Here is a 22,363-nt window from a genome sequence, read left to right as displayed (position 1 = left end):
AAGTTCTCAGCGTGGGAGTTATGCTTTCCAGCGCGAGGACTCGCGTAAAAAGTGTCTAAAAGTGTTGTTCCAGATGGATCGTGGATAACCGTCGGAGGAAGGTTATTCAACGCAGCAACTGCCCGAAATGGTAAAAAATTTTGCTTAGTAAAATTGTGCGCTCTGAGCTTGACAATCTTCTTACCATGTCCCCACCGTGTGTTTGCTGGGTCAACGGTGAAAAACCGGTTGGCTAAGCTTTGTTCAAACAGGGCGTAGGTAAGAATTAGGTCCCCTCGGAGTTGACGATACTCCAGGGAAAAAGATCAAGCATCGTGAGACGCGTTTCATAGTCCACGGATTTGAGCACCGCAACCATTTTCTTAGCGGTTCGCTGGATTCGCTTAATGAGGGTTACGTTCTCCGTGCATCCTGATTAGACAACTCGGTTGGCGTATTCCAGGAGCGGTCTGACGTAAGCCCCATAGAGTATTTGGACGTCCATGCGAGTAATACCGGAGAAGATGCGCTGGATCGTCCGTAGAACGGCGAATGCTTTTGAGAGAGCCAGATACCCAAATCCTCTTTAGCACCTTCCGGTCCATTCTCACCATGCACGACATAGGCGTTCACTGAGTCTTCTCCTAATGACATACGGACGCACTTTTCGTCATTCAGAGATCCTGTTGGACCCTTCAAGAGGTGGCCAAACTTCTTGACAAGTTCTTCTCAACAGCTGAGCAAAGACCCATCGTTATTGCACGTCCGACTGAGGTTTTTTATTGCGACAGTTGCGAGTGCACTGCACACTAGCTTATCTCCGTAAGTAGTCATGTGTACCTCCAGAATGGAATCTCAACTAAAAGTCAATCAATCGTCTGGCACACGAAGTCAGTCCGTGCCTAAAAAGCAAGAAGTACTCTACACCTATTTCATCCTTATTCGAAATCACCAATAGTGAACCTCGACTTTCCGCCATTGGCTGACCTGACACAGAGAGTGAGATCACGATTAGAATTTACTAACCTCTGTGTTCAGTTAATCTATTGCTGATGAATCCCGACAAGGATAATCAATTGAATTTCGCCTTGACGGTACTTCTTATCTGTATGTGCTGCATCATATTTCAGGTAGAACGGTAGTTGAGATGTCACAGTGTATTGTTCTTGGGGAAAACTATTCACAAGGCTGCCGAAGTCTTCTCAGCAGGACAAGCCTGTTCTCGTCCGTTAGGAACTTTTGTAAACCAATGGTCCATCATCGTCTGATGTGCAGTGAACCACAACCAAGAGCAGACTGTATGTATTCTCGAATATGAAACTGATCGTTTTGAGAGCCGTCCGGAATTCGGGGCTTAATGATAGAGTCCCATGCAGCATCGCCTTTGGAGTGTTGGTGGAAACTGCTATCATCATCATCATCATCATCATCATCATCATCATCATCATCATCATCATCATCATCATCATCATCATCATCATCATCATCATCATCATCATCGCAATATTGCGAGTAGTGTTCCGTCAATGGAACAGTCTATATGTGCTGTCGACATAAAGGGTGTTAAGCGGAGTGGGAAAGAAAATAGGGCTGTGGTCTACAATACAGATCAAGTGCAGCGTCATCGCTTCTAATTGGTGTGTTCCTGCGAGGTCACTTGGCAGTCAGCTGCAACAAGATTGTGGGTGTGTTAGCTCAATGTGCGTGTACGCCTGATTGTGTGTGTGCGCAATTTGATTGGGATGTGCCTCTGTTGTTGTGCTTACTGTGATGTGTCATTTTTGAGATCCTTGCTTGACATCTCGCTACTATGTGCAACAAGTACAAACCAGACAGAGGGGATGTTGGTGCCACCGCTACCGCTGATGCAGTTGTGTTGTGTGTTGATCTCTGGTGATTCAGCGCACGCCCGTTTCACGTGTGGCTTGAATCCTGACTGGAGTGTACAGTTCTACACTATACATCACACGGGACTAAATCAATCAGAGCTAAGTTTGGCCCGGAACTCCCAAATTCGAACTAAAATGCTACTCACAAGATCCCTGAAAATTCTCCGGTAGTCCGGGGCCAGTTTCGCTAACCTCAAATATGGTGCCAAGTGAAACAGAAGACGGATGTTGGACAGCACACTTGATGAAAATCATTACTCTAGGCGAGAGGTCAAGGCAGTTATCAGCTGAGTTTTCTGTTAACGTCAAATGAATTTGCAGGAGTGTCTTTCGATAACTGCGTGCAACTTGGTGGTCAGTCGGAGCGTAAAGTCAACGGAAACTCCCGAACTACGCCCAATTGATGAGCTCCATAAAGGACAAAAACAGTCGCAGACTGTAAGGCGGTTTTCATTAACCTTATAAGTAGTGTGTTACATGAAGGAAATATGCTGTGATGTCTGAAATATCGTTTCATTGAAGAATCGGTGGCGCCAGCTTACACAAGCTTTGGTTCCTGAATTTGTCTCCCCTCCCGTGCTCACAGAAGCTATGTTTCACGGCAGCAGCCCTTATTGCGGCTTTATGCACACGCCGCTTGAGAGTCAAGGATAGGTGTCCCAAATTAACAAACGCGAGCCCAGCCCTGGGAACTCGCACGCTGATAACATCTGCCACACTGTAGTCAGAAGTAACACAACTTCCGAGACGCGTAAACCTCCTCACAACTTCGAATGCTTCTCCTTGGACTATAAGTGGCGTGTTCATTGACCGCATGTCTACGAGCATGACCTTACACTTCGCACAGGACGGGATAACTATGGTCAGTTCACAAAAATTCTGCGCCCTATTTTTCTTTCAAAGACGAGAATAATGTCGTCTGCATATTCCAGGTTGACAAGGTTTTCACCAGCAGTTTTTTGAACACCAGGGGTCTTGAAAACCTCTCAGTGTTTGTCTCATGATCTCACCGATCACGAAATTAAACAGGAATGGAGAGGAAGGGCACCCTTGTAGGACATAACACTGTGTTCGGAAGCTTTTGGGAAGCTCTCCGTATACTCTCATACGCATGGATATCTGAGAATACAAGGAACTTATCAGGTTTACAAACTTCCAGAGAATTCCTCTCTGGGAAAATGTGTTAAGGAAAACAGATCGATCTACAGAGTCTAATGCTCTTTGTGAATCCAGGAATACCGAAACAATGGGTCGTATATACGTGTGTGGTTTTTAAGAGCACCTACTCCTGTTAGGCCGGAATTCCGCTTGTTGCTCACCAGGGAATGTCTCACAGGCTGTCATAAAGCGGCAGATGACCAGAGACTTCAAGAGTCTCGTTACAAGTGGAGTCAAGCTGATCCATCTGTGCTCACCATACTCAATGCGAACCTTTTTTGAAAGTGAGCACTATTAGTGATTCTCCTCAGTTGTCTGGGACACTCTGTTTTCCCAAACGCAGGCAAACGGATTGGACAATTATTGACTAGGGACTTCAATCCCATCCTTAAACAATGCGGGTAGGGGATAGCCCAGATTAGGAGCTCGGTGGCACATGGGAGAACAAATGCAGTCACAAACCTCCGAGGTCCTAGGAAGTTTCAAGTTCACCGTAGAGAGTCCTGCCTTGGTTCCAGGATCCAGCTGAGTGGTAGCAGGTCGCTAAGAGAATCGTTCTTCAAAGCACTCAACCCAGCGCTCGAGGTGACATTCTTCACTGAAGATGGTCGCGCCACTTTGATCCTTGATGGTTCCGCCTACTGGCGATTTCCGGGAACCGGTCGCATTGATCAACAGAAATAATCTACATTCATTACCGGCTTTCTGGACCTCTTCCAATTCCTTTCGTGTACACCGAGCTTCACGTTCAACGACTACGCTCACTTTCACTTGATGTCTGTTAATCCGTTCAGCTGAATGGTGTCCAGGGTCGGTGGTGAAAGTTTTACGAGGTCCAAGTGTTGCCACTGTTCTGTCTGATATCCACTGCTTGAGCAGACCTGGTAGGGCCGTGCTACAGGCGAAACCTCCGGCGCTGTGCAAAGATGTGTCAACCTCGTTCCAGCACGAATGCACATCTGATGATGGACCGTTTGAAGGAGAGTCTAGAAGACGATTCTAATAAACTCACCTAACACACGGATCTACCAGTCTCTCGGTTGCCAAGCCATTTGTCTGCACATTCAGCGGTCCCGGAAAACGGAGGGAGAAGAGACTCCGCGTGGCTGAAATTCACAAATTGGTCCCAAAACGAGCAATAATCAGTTATTGATCTTCGCTACTAGTACTTACTGGCAATGTGATCAATTCGGATCGTGGCTGGGACGTTGATGGATGAGAGCTTGAGGCCAGACAACTTCGGTTACTTCGGAAGTTAGTACCGCATGAAAAGTTTACGGTCAGCAAGCAGCTGAAACCATTGTCCATACAAACCGAGTCCATTCCAGTCGATCCCCTTGATGATAGTCAGATGCGNTCCATTCCAAGTCGATCCCCTTGATGATAGTCAGATGCGCCAATTCTGTCCAGTACTGAACTCAAACCTCCAGCAATCGCAGCGATACCTGAGCGTGTAGGTCAGCGCAACAGAACACTGAGGGCGCCATAAATGTTGTCTTTGATGGTGACAGAGGCACAGTCGGTTGGGATGTAAGCAAGTAGAAAAACAAACAAAGATCAATATCCCGCCTGTGAGACCTCTTCACGGAAGATGCCAGACGCACCACACAGTGGGTGACTGTCAGGGTACATTCACTCATGCAAGAATCCTTCCACCTGGTGGATTAGGACGATGCCGATCCCTGCAAATCTTGTTACGGCAGCTTTTGGATGACCAGAGGTGTGCAGCCGAAAGCAAGTGGAAAGTGATGAGGTAGTTAGCTGAATCTTTGTGGTTGCGTCCCAAATTCTTGATTCTGGTAAGCAGCACACATCAGTGTTGAGGGAGGGCAACAGGTGCTTTTTGTCCTGCTTCCTGTAGAGTGCACACAACAAAAACAGCCAGAAAGGCCGGGTGTCGAGCATTAAGAATTGCTTTCGAGATACCTGAGACTTTCTGCGCCGGCTGACTCACAAACGTAGTGGCCAAGGCCGATGCAAGATAAACTGAGTCTTTCGTCCCAAATGATGGGTCTACAGGTGAAGAGTTACTAGTGAGGTTATGCAGGGGAAACCAGTACGTGAAACAGGGACAATGGTTGCGTCAGCAGTGGTCTGTTTGCAGTTCCGACTCTGNAGTCGATCCCTTGATGATAGTCAGATGCGTCAATTCTGCCCAGTCATGAACTCAAAGCTCCATCAATCGCAGCGATACCTGAGCGTGCTGGTCAGCGCAACAGAGCACTGAGGGCGCCATAAATCTTGTCTTTGATGGCGGCAGAGGCACAGTCGGTTGAGGTGCAAGCAGGTAAGAAAAACAAACAAAGACCAATATCCCGCCTGTGAGACCTCTTCACGGAAGATGCCAGACGCACCACACAGTGGGTGACTGTCAGGGTACATTCAGTCATACAAGAATCCTTCCACCTGGTGGATTAGGACGATGCCGATCCCTGCAAATCTTGTTACGGCAGCTTTTGGATGACCAGAGGTGTGCAGCCGAAAGCAAGTGGAAAGTGATGAGGTAGTTAGCTGAATCTTTGTGGTTGCGTCCCAAATTCTTGATTCTGGTAAGCAGCACACATCAGTGTTAAGCGAGTCCAGTTTGAGGGCAACAGGTGCTTTTTGTCCTGCTTCCTGTAGAGTGCACACAACAAAAACGGCCAGAAAGGCCGGGTGTCGAGCATTGAGAATTGCTTTCGAGATACCTGAGGCTTTCTGCGCCGGCTGACTCACAAACGTAGTGGCCAAGGCCGATACAAGATAAACTGAGTCTTTCGTCCCAACTGATGGGTCTACAGGTGCAAAGTTACTAGTGAGGTTACGCAGGGGAAAGCAGTAAGTGAAACAGGGATAAAGGTTGCGTCAGCAGTGGTCTGTTTGCAGTTCCGACTCTGCCGTATGCAGCAGACAAAGCGATCCGCTCAGAATGGACCAGGAATGGCTCACTTTCAATCGTCTGATGTGCATCAGGTTTCTACTATTTCATAAAATTGCCTCCAGTGAGTCCATGGGGTTCGGAGACCAGAGGTTTGCCTTGCTTACTTTGTGGATCAATCCGTTCCATTTTTCGCCAGTTACAAGAGGAGGTCAATTTCAAATATTCAAATTTCCAATTCAAATATCCGCCAGCTTGATCAACATAAAGAGATTGTTCAGATGGACACTGTGTTTAACACAACACACCTTTGGTTCGTCCTCAGCACACATGGTGTATTTAGTTGACAAGAATGCGTTTGGTATGGCCGCCGACCTGTAACACAGTGCCAACGTCCAAAAAATTAATAAAGCCCCTCCGATTTGGGACATTTCAATTTCCAGGACCTCTTAATCAAATTTGTTTTCTCTTAACCCATAAATGCTCATGTAGTGTGTTGAACGGACGCGAAACACCACCAAGGTCGATTCGCCGATCCAAGCGATAACTACTTCCGCACTGCACTTGACATGCACAGTTCACATGAGTTCAACCACTGGTGCTCCGAGGTTTTGACTAGTGTGCCTCATTGGTGTCTGACGCTCATACATGAGTGGTTCTCTCAAAACCCCACTAGGGTAGACCGGAAGGTAGCACTTTCGCAGAATTGTTGGAATAGACACCGAATGTGTTGCAACACATACTTTTGTAATGCACTACTCATAAGGTTGCTGAAAACTCCTCGACAGCCCACGACCGGTTTCACCCTTCTTGGGGATCATCAGGTAGGCGCAGTCCCCGAGTGTCTGTCAACCTTGTGTGTTGCAACACAATTTTCGGAAAAGTTCAGTAACACGCGCCAAATTTACTGCTGGGCAACGTTTCGCTTTTGACACAAAAGCTTCGTCAGACCAAGTGACGAGGTTGATAGAGATTTAAGGCGTAAGGAGAACCAATCAGTTAAGCCGGGCTAAATCTCTGTTCTATATCTCTCTCTACATGACAGCGTAAAGAGAAGCTACCGAGTGGTTGACATAGCCGGTAACAAGTTCCCTGAGAGTTGAACGTTTCAAGACCCCCGCAGTACGAACAAGAAGATTGATCACGGAATTTTGTGAGTGGAATTCACGAATGAAGGAAACAGTGTCGATGATGGTAGATTTATGACCCCGGCGGCTTCGAGTATGCAGTGTGCCAAACGAAAGAGGAACTTAAACCAAACTCCATCACGTGATGACGGAGCAACCAGACAAAAATATGTTTTTGCAACCAGGGGAGCTTAGGGGTCATGACAAATGCTTTGATCGATTCATTTCAATGGCCTGAGCAAACCTCAGAAAATGCGAATTTTGGTGGCGATGAATGGTGGCACTTGCTGGGTTCAGAGTTACTTGATGGCCTGTGGGTATGTGACTGTAGAAGAGTGTAACGTTTTCCGCCCACGATTCAATTCGGTATTTTGAACAGGGTAGCTTTTTCCATTCTACTGGGGAGACATCTATCAGTTCTGCTAACGTGATTTGCTCCACAGTTACATACAAGCTGGCATTCAATTGAAAACGACATAACCGAGAGATTCAGCTGGGTTCTAGGTGAGTCTCCAGCCAAAACCATATTCGCAAGCAAGTGAGTGTATTTCGCTAATTTCTTGGGTTCAAGTAAAAGACGAGGTTGGCGGAAACCCGGTGATTACGCCTACCTGATGAGTCTGAATAGGAAGTGCGAAACCGGTCATGAACCCTTGAAAAGTTTTCAACAAATTTACGAGTAGTATATTACGTCTATACATGTACCGCCATATCTCGCATATCATGCCAACTGAATCATGAGGCGGTGTGGTCCAGCGCATTCAGATGCTTAAGAGATTCAGCTGGGTTCCAGGTGATCTCCCGTCTGAACCAAACTGATGTGCAACTGAGTGTATTCCGCATTTTAAAATTCGTTTTTTTAACGGGCACTGACACCAGCCAGTCTCCGCGTTCACACTGGATGTCACTTCTGTGGTGAACAAACATCAGCTGTCCAAAACAAATTCACAACTTGCACAAAAAACGCTTTTCTACTGAATTCCGCTCAGTATCTGTTGTCCAGAATGTGGTCGAAAAAAACTAGTGGGTCAACGTGGATGTACCGTCGTAATGCATAATTCACAGTATTGCTATTTTCTATCCCGGATGCCTCTATGAGAGTCTGTGCCGTGCCCAGATGCGTACGTAAAACCGTTTTAAAAAAATGTGGGCGGCCTAATGACATCCCGCGTACATTCGAAAAGGAACGGCGGTACCGAGCAAGAGCGGAGGGGGCAGGAAGAGAGACAGGGGAATCATAGACATACATAACGAAATTTGTGCACAAAATAGCCGCAGAATTCACTGAGTAGTTTATTTTGAAAAAATATCAATTTTTATCGACAAGTTCTCAGCATTTTTTTTACCGCTGAGTTTGCAGATGACGTTGTCAAAAATATCTCACGTGTCAAGCAAAAACCAGTCGCAAATGCAGTGAAGGATTTTTTTGATATATATTTGCGCGGAAGATGTTTTTAGGTAGCGTTTCGTACAATATGAGTGCCAGTATAATGACCACGTGTAAAACAAGTTGTGCAGAAACTTACAACCGATGACAGGCAGAAACGGGAAACATCCCAAACGAGAGATTCAGCTGGGTTCCAGGTGAGTCTCTCGTAAGACCGAAATTGTTTGAAAATGAGTGTTTATTCGCTAATTTCGTGCAATTTGGTTTCAAGTAGAACATAAGGTTGACAGAAACTCGGGGCGCAGTCCCCGAGGAAGGCGAAACCGGTCGTGGGCTGTCGACGGACTTTCAGCAACCGTATGAGTAGTATATTACGAAGCTATACACGTATCGCGATATCTCGAATATCGTAGCGACTGAAACATGAGGCGGTCTTCATGCAGTACATTCAGTTGCCTGGAAACATCACAAACGACATATTCATCTGGGTTCCAGTTGAGTCTCTCAAAAAACCAAATTAGTTTGCAAACGGGTTTTATAAACTTATTTGTTGGGGCCGGTGAGAAACTCACCTGCCTCGCTGTAGAATCCGTCAGTTACCGGATTTTCCAACCGAATGTGCTGCACAACAGCAGCCTCATGTTCCAGTTGTACTCAGTGGAATTAGTGGGACTACTTCATCAAATTAATAAGTAGTAACACTGTACAAGATGAAATTTCTTCACTTTAAGTTCCAGTTGGTCTCTCAAAAAACCAAATTAGTTTGCAAACGGGTTTTATAAACTTATTTGTTGGGGCCGGTGAGAAACTCACCTGCCTCGCTGTAGAATCCGTCAGTTACCGGATTTTCCAACCGAATGTGCTGCACAACAGCAGCCTCATGTTCCAGTTGTACTCAGTGGAATTAGTGGGACTACTTCATCAAATTAATAAGTAGTAACACTGTACAAGATGAAATTTCTTCACTTTAAAACCAAAAGTTAATACAATTTGTTGATATGTACAGTGCGGAAGATGATTCACGAGATATTACTGAATACTTCCTGGAATAGAGTAGAACAAAATACCGTGCATCAGAAGAACACCTATCCAAAAACAAAAAGACTGACTTGTATTCTCATTGAACAAGACACCTGTCCCACAACTGAGCGATTCCATTACGGAGTGAATCTTTCGTCCTACCTGTCCTGTCTTTCTGATTCCACTTCCACTCAACCGACTTTTAATTAACAACCCAAACGTCATCGGGCTGGTTGCATTCCATAAACAGGAAAACCAATCGTTGCATGCAATCGAACAACAAAATAGAACAGTGAGTGACCGACAAGAATTCGTCGGATGCGCTAAACTTTTAGCATAAATTAACTGTCCAGGAAATGGACAAATTAAATCGAGACACGTGTGTAAAATAGGTGGGAATATTTGAAATTTTACCATCCTACTGAACAGTTGTCTCACTGGAGACAATAACCTGGAATCAAAGCACTTTGGAAGTGAACTGATCTCACAAAACGCCTCAGCAGTTGTGTTTCGGGTTTTATGGATTGGGAACAATCTGGTTCACTGGTGGGGATAACTCTCCATGAACAAGCTAGACATCAGACTGGCTCAGTTTTTGGCTGCTTGTTGAACAAACGGTGCGTAAAATAAGTGAAAAGCAGCCAGAATTTTTGCGACAACTCAGTCGGTCTGGGAGAAAATGGTTGATTTAACAGAAATCCTAGTTCTGCCACACAAGAACAACACAGATGTGATACAGGTAACCATTTTATCTTACCACTCATTAGCTCAAACATTTGTACGGGTAGTCTGGTAAAAACGACCAGCTTTTTATCAGTCAGAACTGGCCTTCCAGCGTCGTTTATTGATTTTGAACCGACGGACGGCTAGTGGCCACTTCGGGTGCTTTTCTTCGTTCTACGTGTGCGTGCGCGCGCGACCGAACCAAGCAAGAAGACGTGAAAGAGCTGGTTTTTTCTGGTTACTGGTAGGAACACCAGAAAAGGTGTTTTTTGGAGTACACAGTTTACTGTAAAGCCGTCGAGGATAGTGTAACAAGAAAATTATCAGTCATTTATCTTGATAGTTAAAAAAAACCTACATATGTGGATCTGCACGTTCGTACGCGGTGCGCAGCCCACATCTGTTCGGCTATGAAAAATAACAACTTAGATGAATGCCTCCAACGACCTTATCACACCAGACATCATGTACTTTTAGATTCTGTTGATCCCGAAGTGTCAGTGTGTTCTGCCTGGATGTTCCTTCCGCTGATCGGACTGACAAGATGGGCGCAGTGCAACCGCCAGACAATCTGTTATTCTCACATTTGAGAATACGTAACAGCTGTTGGGGAAGACAGACTGGATCAGTAGCATGCGCAACCGGTGCGATCGAGTCAGTTGTCTAAATATGCACACTTGAGAACAAGCTGGTTCAACCCAAACTACTGCGCTGAAGCTCCGTACAACCTCAGACTACCTTCTACCAGCGTTTTGCAGGTTTGGAACAAGACAGCAAAGAAACATGTTTTAAAGCAAAATATGATGACACTGTTTTGCACGAGAATTGAATTCATTGGGTCCCCGACCAACTCCGTGAACTGAGCGCGGTCATACAGAAACCTCTTTCTAGTCTTCCCTTTTGAGAAATTGGCCCTTTGGTTCTCTAGCCCGATGTGTCATCTCAAGAAATTTTCAGATTGCCACAGATCACCGCCCCTTTATCTCAAGAGTGTGGGCTGGTTTTAAACCATTAAGTAGAGTTCAGCAATGGAGATTGCCAGGGTTTATGAGCTCACTTCCGGGCAGTTGCTGGGAGACGAACGACACAACTGCGAGACACTGCCTCTGCGGACAGCTGATGTGAGGCGTCTTCAGGCTTTTGACCACGAATATCCATGAACGGTTGCTGGTATCAGGGGATGTCAACGTATTCGTAAAGACCTCATTAGACAACGGCTATTCGGTTGTGTAGCAGGTACGTCACTAGCGGTAGCCATCCAGCACCATCAATTAAGATGGCTCTGTCATGTACGACTCATACCAAAATCGTATCTACTGTGACAGGAGTGTTGTTCTCCATGCCTCGTTCAAAATGGCATAAATCGCGAGACGGACAATGTATGACTTGACAAGCGACTGTGGAAGAGATTCCGACGAGTGGGAGTGCTGTTGGTGTGGTCTGCTTTCCAGAATGGGGTCTCCTCCACTCCGTGCGCTCGGCTGGACACTTTGAAACAAGTAGTGGCTGATCCATGTCAGTGGAATTATGCTGTCAGTTTCTTTTCAGACTGTCTAATTGACACGGAGTAGTTCATCACCATCTCCCTCTCCCACCGAATCAATTTTTAGTGCTTTTGCATCAGTGGACATAACCCCAACGGTAGAGTGAAAATAGTTGCAACGAGGTCACACGAACCCAACTGAGAGTCTCTGATTTGGTGTTTGTGAAGTCTTGAATTCCTAATGTAGTTTTTATTTTCTTTGACAATAGAGGTGGTCTTGATGAGGAGGCGTTCGATACATTGTAGGGGTTATAGAGGAAGGACACAGTATTTGGGCACAAGTCTCCGTGCAGCATTTTGACATTATCAGGATATCAAGTGAGTTACACTGTTGATTGAGCCCGAGAGCGATCGATGGTGACCTCCAAATTTGAAACGTGTTGGACTTATGAGGCTTCTCTCCGAAGGGAGCTTTCATATATGATTTGGTGCACAGCCCCCTTACATCACAGTTCCCTTGGCCTTCCTGTGATGCGGATGGCAAAGGGAGACAAGAAACAACTGTTGAGGATATCTCCGATTCGAATTATACCAGAACAGCTTATATAATCGAATATCGTTGTTAATCTATTTTCGAATGAGAAGAAGCCTTTTCAGTAAACTCACCAATTAGCACGACAGTTCTTTTCAAACTTCTTGAATTTCCGGAACAAATTATCTGCTGTTCCTCACAGTCAAGTTGCCCAGTCACCAACCAATCAATCGTATGCTGTTTAACCTGTTGAACTAAATGTCGCCAACTTCCACATGGGTTTCTTGAACACTCGAGTTACTATGCACCACGCGTTTAATTTTATCGTTAAGCCTTTCTCTGGGTATCCTGATTAGACATCATTTCTTATAACGCTTGAAGCTTTTATGATCTTGCACACACACACCTGTTTTTCTGAGTGTACTTTGACAACCTCGTGGCAACTCCAAAAAAATCTATTTGTGACAGCGGGCGTCACCCATCTTGGTTTCCTACAGTACACAAAGTCATACAAACCAGTTATCTTACTCTCATCCGAGAACGTTTCAAGAGATCCTGAGTATCCAGTGACTCCTGCTGCTTGTGATCTGCCTCGATTTGAATGCACTGAGAGCGAAATTCACTCCGTTCGGTAACCTCGGAAGGAAGATATATACCTTTTGCTGAAATTATCACGCTTGTGTTTTGCGGACTGGCTACTTTTGAGCACCCGAACGAAAGCGGTGGGTGGCTTTTCATAGGTAGGCGCCCCCTCAACAAAATAGCTTCCTGCCAACTGGTGGTCTCCCACTAGAACGATCGTTCAACCTAAGGACAAACGAGTAACACGATTTTTTGAAAGAAAAACAGATATCTAGAAGACAACGAAGACATGGATAGGTAGATATAATTTACCCCAATGCTGTGAATGTTCACCCTCTTTCTTATTCCATCGTTTTCCCGTGGCAGTGCAAGTGAGCGCACCCCATGAAATGTCCGGTTATCCGAAACAAGAGTCATACACTTCCGTTGAGGATTTTGTCCTGAAAGGTTGAGAATCCGTCGCTGTTTTTCTTTTTTGGAGAGTAACACCCCTACCCATCTGACCAATCCTCAGAGTGATTCAAACCTGCAGTCTGTAGCCAGGTAACCAAGCCTGGTACAATCCGCTCGAGACTGGCTGATTGGTAGTGCGATGAACTGGTGCCCCGACATGAGACAACAATACCACTTTTAAGCCAAACGGTTCATCTCACGTGATCTGAGATTACTTTGTTCTTCACGTGACGAGTGCTCGTTCGGAAGACTCATACAATTTGTGTTTTTTTCTCCATCTGTTCAGACTACTCGCATTGAATAAGCAGTGAGGATCATGCGAATTTCGAGCGCGTTTGTGACGCTTTCCGGAACATAGACTACTGCTTATGGGCAATATTTTAATCGTTCTAAAACATGCCGTTGATTGTCCCGTATACTCATCCGATTCATTTAGGACAGAGGGAGCAGTGTAAAATTGTTCCAGTTTGAAATCGGTCAACTGATTGCGCAAGGTGAGCTCCATCTCACTGGCCACCTCGAAGTAGCAAGTAAACTTCATCCCCGTTATGGCTAATAGTCTACCTACAGTGTTTTTGTCACAATGCTCTTGCAATAACACTGCATTGGCATCACATACTACTCCGAAATACTACTGATGGTTCTGTACGGAAGTACAAGAGCACCAAGAATGTGCACAACGCATTCGTAGAATCTGCTAAAAACCCTTCAATATTGTACGAACTACTCTCGGTAGACGATTCGAACTTTTTGGTAGCGAATACCGTTAAAGCGTCCTTTGGTGTTCTCCCTAGCTGTTGTTTCTGGCTCCAATTTCTTTGCTCTTGTCTTTCAATTCTGAAAGTGGAATATTTTTAAATTGCCAACCAAATCAATCAACAATAAAAATATTCCCAAGTATTGGATGACGTTACCGACCAGCTGATTTGACTGACGGAATCACTTTTGAACTATTCGTCAATTTAGTTGGACTTGTTACAATTATCTCAACAACCAGTATGGTTTGCCAAGATACCTTTCTAATTAGCGCAACGCCTAAAAAATTTCAGCCCTACTGACCTTGTCAGAAGGTGCGCCCGCATATGCACCAACATCAAACACGCGGGAAAAAATTAACGTAATATTTCAGTGTACCAGATGAGTAGTGTTCAGACAATTCACCCGTCCAACCAGAAAACCAAGGTGACCATTATTCACCAAAGCGGAACAAGTTGAAAACTGTACTAGTTTCGTGCAGCGGTGGTACCCAAACGGCGTGAAATCATGTGCAATCTCCCAGGCGATGGGAAACTGAGAGAGTACTGCAAAGCATTGGATGAGTTGATTAGTGCAGAATGGAAGGTCATCGAAAATGGGCTAATGTATTTGACTTTTGATGGTACAGAATAGTTTGTGTGCTCATTTCATAACAACGCCCCCCCAAGAAGGATCACCCTCCTACAAAACACATCTCCCAACAAAGACAGCTGTCTACTTATCCATAGGATCCCGTCCCAAATGTATTCATTTCCGAAAAATACCGAGTTAAAGGCCCTTGATTTATCAACTTCTACCTTCCCCAATATGACATGTGACATGACACTGGGCAATTTTCCGGTTTTGTTGTATCTGTCCTTTCACAAATTTATTGATTGACTATATTTATCAGGCAGTTTTTTGGTAGACATGTAATAAGCCCTTTGTTCCAGCCTATAAAACACGTCACTGGACATTATCCCAATGACATCGATAAAGGAAAACCTCACAACTTGTGTTAGTTGAAAACTAGCTTGTCAAATATTTCCCAATCCCACTTTAGAAAGCCCAAAAAGTACTACAATTAGTCAAAGAAACACCTGCATCTGTTGGAACACCGACTCACTGAGTGGGAGTCAACGCGCAGCGCATGAATCGTGCTACACAGAAAGGCAGTTTGGACGGATTCATATATCGAGGGGCTATCACACTAAACGAGGCTAATGGAAGTATAACATTTGCAACCAATGCAGCACAGTCACACAGCATGCTGAGAAATTTGTAATTAACCTCCTGTGATTGTTTGTTAGTGACCTTTTGCCATTAACTGACAAGTGGCCCTTTTATATCGATTCCCTAGTTTCATCCATTTGAATTGGAAACCGCCTGCGCTCCGGCTTGTTTCCAACTTTCGTGCAATTACAATACGTAGTTTACTGTCTCCCATCCAGAGTTTGAAACACGTTACCTGCTTCTACCTGCGATTCTACTGGATCGCATAACGCCAACTTTCCAGATTTGCACAGGCTACTCTTTTCAACATCCAGGTAACCCACTGTTTGTAATAACCCCCTGGGGGCGAGGTGGCTCAGTGGTTAGAGCCCGAATTTCCTGACCGGAACGTCCGTGGTTCGAACCCGACCTCTCTCTCAACTTCTCCTGTCTAGACCTGGGCAACCTGGCAGTATCCCAGCCCTCGTGCTTCCTTCAGGCGGCTGCTTCACACATTCCTTTTCATTGTTTCGTTATTTTACAGCCCTCAATAGGAGGTTCTTCTACGAACACAGGATCTTCCCGGATAGTGTGGAGCTGTCAAAAGCCGCCGTAGAATAATTGCTCCCATATCTTGCCCTGAAGATCTTCCGTCATCCAAATGGCGTTTGTAGACTGTAGTTTGCAATATATGTAACCGAGGCTGCCTTGTAACCGAAGCAAATTCCACCACAAGAACATGCTCACCAATGTGAAAAGCATACCATCATGACAGATATGACAAGGTGAAATAAGCTGTGTGGTGCTACCTCAGCTTTCATTGCACGAAAAGCCCAAACATATTTTTCGGGTTCAAACCCTGGGGTCACACTTGGTTTGCATCTAACTCCATGATACTCAAACGTTCTCAGCCCCGTTTGTGTTCCAAATAAAAGCGAGTCCATGCGGTTTCTCAACCTCTCCACGTGTTTGTCGTCAATTGATCAAACCTGTCTCTTTGTATTTCCTCCCTTGGGTGGAACAGAGAGAATTCATGTGACTAGTGCTCACAGGTAGCTGGGAATTGGGTCAATTCCCGCGACTGTCGGAACCGAGCGAAACAAAGCTGCTCCAGTGACTAATCAGAATGTCCGGTTTCATTGTTTGATTTTTTGTGATATCAAAATAGGGACAAAGCATCATGCCAAGCCAGTTTGACTTTCCGTCTTTTTTCTCATCTGCAACAGATAAAACGCTGAAAAAATCAAGTGCATTATTCATTAGATTAATCAATATTTTCCGTGAAATGCCATTCGCTTTGTAGCCGCATCTGTGAAAGCTTTCCTGTATACATCTTCGGAAAATATAGATTATACTCCCGAATGGAATGGGCTCGGTGACTTCGAAATCCTGAGAGGACAGATTCAACGTGTTCGTGATTTTGCTGCGCAAAGTACATGTGTTCAAGGTCACCCCTCTTCATTTGTACTGGTCAAAACAAGGCCGTACGCTTTTCGGAAACAATCGGTAGATTCACTGCCGGGCAACGTTCCGCTTTTGACACGAAAGCTTCCTCAGGCCAAGTGACTAGGTTACGAGGTTGGTCGAGATTTAATAAGGTGAAAGGAGAACCCATCAGTTAAGTCGAGCTAAATCTCTGTTAGGATGTACGCTGTCACGCCCTGTCACCCATCGACAAAGCCGACGAACGAACCTTTCTGAGTAATCGCATGATGTGGGATTTTTGTGTTACTTCAGAACTGACATTGTGATTCACTAGTTCTGTATGTACTATCCACCTAAGAATGATGTCAATCGGTTCATTGCACTCCTTTTCCAAGAAGTCGGTTTGAGGATAGTTTGAGTACAGTTTCAACGATTTGGTTCATGTTTATAGTGTTATCAATGCTAAAGGTGATGATGATGATGAGGCTGACATCTTAACATAAAATCCACTGATTTTCGTCCTCTAGATGGATGCGAACTTTCATTAAAAAAAGCCACAGGTTTTATGTCAAACAGAACTCCCCACTCCCCGGTTCAATCTGACCTGCATAAGAACTCGTAGTTGCTCAATATGAGTCTTAGTTCTAATTGGTTATTAGCCATGTGCAACTGCGTAGGATAAGCTATCACGTTATTTCAACTCTGGTTAGCATATCTTTTGTGAGTGAGGAAAATTCAAAGAACCTAAAAGCAAACTAAAAGCAAACTTAAAAACGTCATAAACGCGAGATTCAGCTGGGTTCCGGTTGAGTCTCTCGAAAAAATTTGCTCGCAAATGAGTGTATTTCACTAAAAGCAAACGGTTCGCACTCTACATGGAAATGTCCTTGATAATACTCGATGTGTGTGTGCAATCGATGGAGAACTCGCCATTGTGATTAGTCTTCAGTGCTTTGTGGGCTGACAAACGTCCAGTTGTAGGCATGTATCTCAAACAGTTTTGTTGGAACGTTTTCAAAATTTTCCGTTTTGGCAGAGAAAATGAATGCGCCCACGTTGAATTCGATGAGCAGACAACTTTGGGCGAGTGTACCTCATGGAATAAGCGGTGTACGACAAGTAGCAACGGGCAACTTATCATATAAACCAATCATTTGTTTTACATCCAGGGCCCCAAGAAAGAATTTCCGCCTCTTGCACAACATAAACACGTGGCAGTTCAAACTTCAGCTGCCTTTTTTCAAAATGACGTTGAACTAGCGCGCTAAGACGTCGATCATGGTCTTATTCGTGCCCCCAGGTGACATATACCTTTGACTAGTGTAAGTGGATTGTGTTCAAACACAGAAGGTTCTAATTCAAGTGTGTTTGAAATGAAGGTAACAGCTTTATAAATATTGGATATTCCCAATACTTATATTGTGAATAACATTGCTTTTCAACTTGTTTGAGGTCACCATCTGATTACACGCGACTGTCCCTTTGTTCCTCGGGACATCCTCCCCCAGGTTCCGCTGGATATTTTGACGGTTTACACTGAAATATCCGAAGATTGCGCATTTTTCTATCTACTGACAGTGTGAGTAGCGCTCACCAATATTTACTCTTACCACAACACACCACATGCCTGATGCGTTCTCGCTGCTGAAGTGAAGATCGACAGCACTTGACCTAGTTATTCTGTTATACAACATGAATGTTAGTTATTGGAAAGTAACTTGTGACTTTGACCGACTGGATGATACACATGAGGTCTATATCCGTAAACCGCATCAGCCGTGCAACCCGCAAATTGAAACTTCGTCCATCATTGGCGCAGGACGATAAGGCACAACCCGACGCTTGGTCGTCCTGAGGGTATGCTTAAGCACAAGCAGAATAGGTCAACTTAAAATGACCGCAGCACTAACGATGTGTAAAATAAGACAGAATGCAGTCATCTTGATTCTTTTTGAGAAATACACTCAGTTGCAAATCAATTTGGTTTTCGCGAGAGACTCCCGTTTTTTAATGGTACTCTACAACTGAATGTGCTACACACAAGCCGCCTCATGATACAGTTGGCGCGATATTAGATATATCGCTGTATATTTTCATAAGGGAAACTACTCACAAGGTTGCTGAAAGCTCTTCGAAAGCCAACGACCGATTTCGCCCTTGTTATTGTCGAAGAGTTTTCTGCAACCTTGTGAGTAGTTTCCTTTATGAAAATATACTGCGATATCTCGAATATCGTGTCAACTGAAACATGAGGTGGCCTGTGTGCAGCACATTCAGCTGGAGGACATCATAAACGAGAGATTCACTTGAGTCTCTCGTGAAAACCAAATTGATTTGCAAATGAGTGTATTTCTCGAGAAGAGTGTAATTTGGTTTCAAGTAGAACATAAGGTTGACGGAAACTCTGGAACTGCGCCCACCTGATGAGCCCCAAGAAGGGCGAAACCGGTCGTGGGCTGTAGAAGAATTCTCAGCAAACTTGTGAGTAGTTCCTATCTTGATTCTTATTAAATCGTTACCAGAAACAATCTTAAAAAGGGTGAATAAAGCGACCACCCAACTCATGCCGATAACCTGCCGCTGTTTTGTCACCGGACCAGCCGAAAGGAGTGCCACTTTTACGCGATCAGCTGGTGTCTCGACTGCTAGTCCTGACAAGTTGGAACCCTTTCCGAAACCTATATGCTCAAGTAACAGTAAATAACTTGTCCACGTTCCTTGGTCACCTTATAGGTGGCTCAGTCTGTCTTTCAAAGATTGAAGAATATTCTGGCCCCATGCCATGGCTTCATCGAGCAAGCAGAAAGGTTGGCGATGACCGGTTTATTGTAGTTCGCACGGTTTACGAATCGCGCAGGAGAAGAAAATTCTTGAAACCAATTCTGTATCTGCGCAAATATTATCTGTGATCATCGTCTCCGACAACGCACAGAATTTCCTACTGCCTGACGTACGATGTCGAGATAGGAAGAGAGTATCGATGGACTGAAGAGCTTACCAACGGCTATAACAAACTGTTTCAAGTAAAGACGTCTACCCTTTTCCGTATCTGAAAAACTAGATAAAGAAGAATTTAGAGATCTCCCGATTCCGTGCGCTCTCATTCCGTGACAGAATTTCGTAGGGCACAAAAAGCCGTGGGAGTGTCACAGTGTCTTACCTAAATCCCTCCTATGCTTGATCTTACGGGAATGCTGGCTGCCAGCTTTGATTTTCCGTCCACAGTCTCAGCATTCCATTTCCTGAGAGCGATAGGAAATGATATCTTTCTTGTTCCCCGGTGCCGTCAGGTTTTTAATTCGGTCAGCTGTGTTGTCTTGCATTTGACACCCTCTCTGAGTGCTTGTCGTCTGAGTGGTACTCAGCCGTGAGGAAATGACACCTTTCTTGTCCCTCGGTGCTGTCAGGTTTTTAATTCGGTCAGTTGTGTTGTCTTGCATTTGACCGGGTGCTTGTCGTCTGAGTGGTACTCAGCCGTCAGACAAAACAGCTCCAACTTTCCCTAGCACTGCGGCAATCGCTATTTTGACCGTCACTTTTCCGTTTTACGTCCTTTGGGGACGGAGAAGGGCCAGAATCACATCCCTTGTAGTTTAATATCTGCGAGTGCTAGCAATCTACGAAAAGGGTGACCTCAATGCTCCTGGCGCAGAACGGTTTCACGTGTGCAAATCCCAATGTCTTCACCATGAGCCAACAGTCCAACTTCTTCCATCTTGTCGGAACTCAGTTTGAACCTGATTTAACTTATTAACCAATCAAAATGCCTGAAAAATCGGTACGTACAAACTTCGTGATTGGCTCTGCGGTTGATGACGCCAGGACCGCAAATGAGGTTACTTTTGTTTTACCTGAAGTAAGCCGGTTGTGAAAATACGTTGTCGACATTTTACGGGTGTTGGAACTAGCAGAAAATTTCTTTTTTTTCTGGCCCTGAGGTGGCTCCGAAGCGATTACACCAGCTGCTTTCAAATTTAACGCCAAGTGGTTTCTTGCAGAGGAAAAACGCCGCTTCTCAGGGACATTTCTAACTTCTGTTCTTCTTGGACGCGCTGTTGGATGCACAAATTTTCAATCTCAAAAAATACTTTTCTCGCACATATACAACAAATAAGGAGAGAAAAAGTGAATAACTGTGAGTTTCAAGAGATTTTCTCCTGTCGATGAAGCCACTCTGCGCTGAAAAGCCGCAAAGCACTGTATAGCTGTTTCAACCTTACATGGAAGCATCAGAAGTGCACGAAACTCAAGAAAGTCAGGGTTTCGGGCCCGAAATCTTCTTGTCAGGGGTTGAACACAACCTTTTGACCGCGACAAGCCAATCGGCATTGTGATTAGCTTTCACACAGGGTCACTCATCCTTCAGACACACGATCCACATCACGTGGTCATACGTGTTGGCTGGCTCCTCGAGTGACGAAGTCTCAGATAGAAGTCTTATTCTCCACCTGAGCTATGGTCGATAGGAGGTTAACGAGATTTCAACCTGTCTGTGGCTAATGAAAGGTGGTTTCTAACATCTTTGTATCGGTGCATTATTTGTCCTTGTCTGGTAATGCTTGTATTGGATCACATCTAGTTCGGAAGGGCATTCAGGTATACAGATGGTCCAAAACTGCTAATAATTAAACCACCACTCCTGGTTCGGACAAATCTCCATTTCTCACTTTACGTCTTTCCAGTGATAGACATGTCTCAGTTCTATCTTTGAAGTTCACAACCCTTATTTCCGACAGCGATACACTCAATGCTTCAATCCCAAGATTGGCCAAAAGTCTTGCCGTCCGGTACGGTTGGATGTCCACTGTAGCTTTTGCCAACGTAGCTTCTGCAAGAGAGACTAGCTTGAAAGGCTTAGCAAGGATTTTCTTGGCAATGTTTTGGAATATAGGTGTAACGGTAAATACTACTGATGAGACATGTGAGTAGTATGTTTTCTCGTAAATCTGCTTCGCGTCTCTTGACAAGTGTGATCTATTAAGGAATTTGTGGAGTCGCTTTGTAGCATTTGCTGGCATTTGAGTAACAGCCAATAAATATCGAGGAAAGTTCAGAAAGACGCATTCAAGGAGAAGATGGATATTCAGGTTTTGTAAACAAGATGCATATCAGGGTTCATCTTTCCTGTGCAACGTCTGTAACTGTTCAGTTGGCGTTCCACAGAAAGCGAATCCGCGGCGAAGACCTTCTTCCTTTCATTTCGTGCCGTGACCAGGAAAAGGATGGAGATCCTTCCCTTCATAAGTAGCTCGGATGTGGTGCTTGGTTGTTGGCCAACCCCGCACTGACGATGCCACCTCGATTGGTGATGAAACGTTTGCAGTCCAGCTGCCAAGCCCGGCGAACAAACCAAGAATTTTCGTACTACCCTGCTGACCCTTGTACAAGGGTGGAGTGTTTTAACTTTCCTAGTAAATTTATGACATTTAAGAGGCAATAAATCACTGAACGTCTGGAACCAGTCGGACGCAAACTGTTGTGCGTGGTTGCTTAACTTAGAAACACGTAATAGAAAAAACCAAGCTAACATCCCAAGACCATGTGGGTGATTTTGGAATTTTTATGGTTTATTTCATTCTAAAATGCCGCCATGTTTTGACCCGAATACTCATAATTCATAAAACTTGTCAAAAGAGTCAGTTTAGCATTTTTGTAGAAATTACGCACAAGGATTGTTCAATGGTAAGAAATTATCCGTACTGTCAACACGAATGCATGGTACGGTCATCGTTACACGTGGAAGAATGAAAACGTCGGCTATTTTCATAATTGAAATTATATATATATATATATATATATAT

This window comes from Opisthorchis viverrini, assembly GCF_000715545.1.
Source record: "Opisthorchis viverrini unplaced genomic scaffold opera_v5_9, whole genome shotgun sequence".
NCBI lineage: Eukaryota > Metazoa > Platyhelminthes > Trematoda > Opisthorchiida > Opisthorchiidae > Opisthorchis > Opisthorchis viverrini.
Note: the sequence above shows the minus strand (reverse complement) of the source record.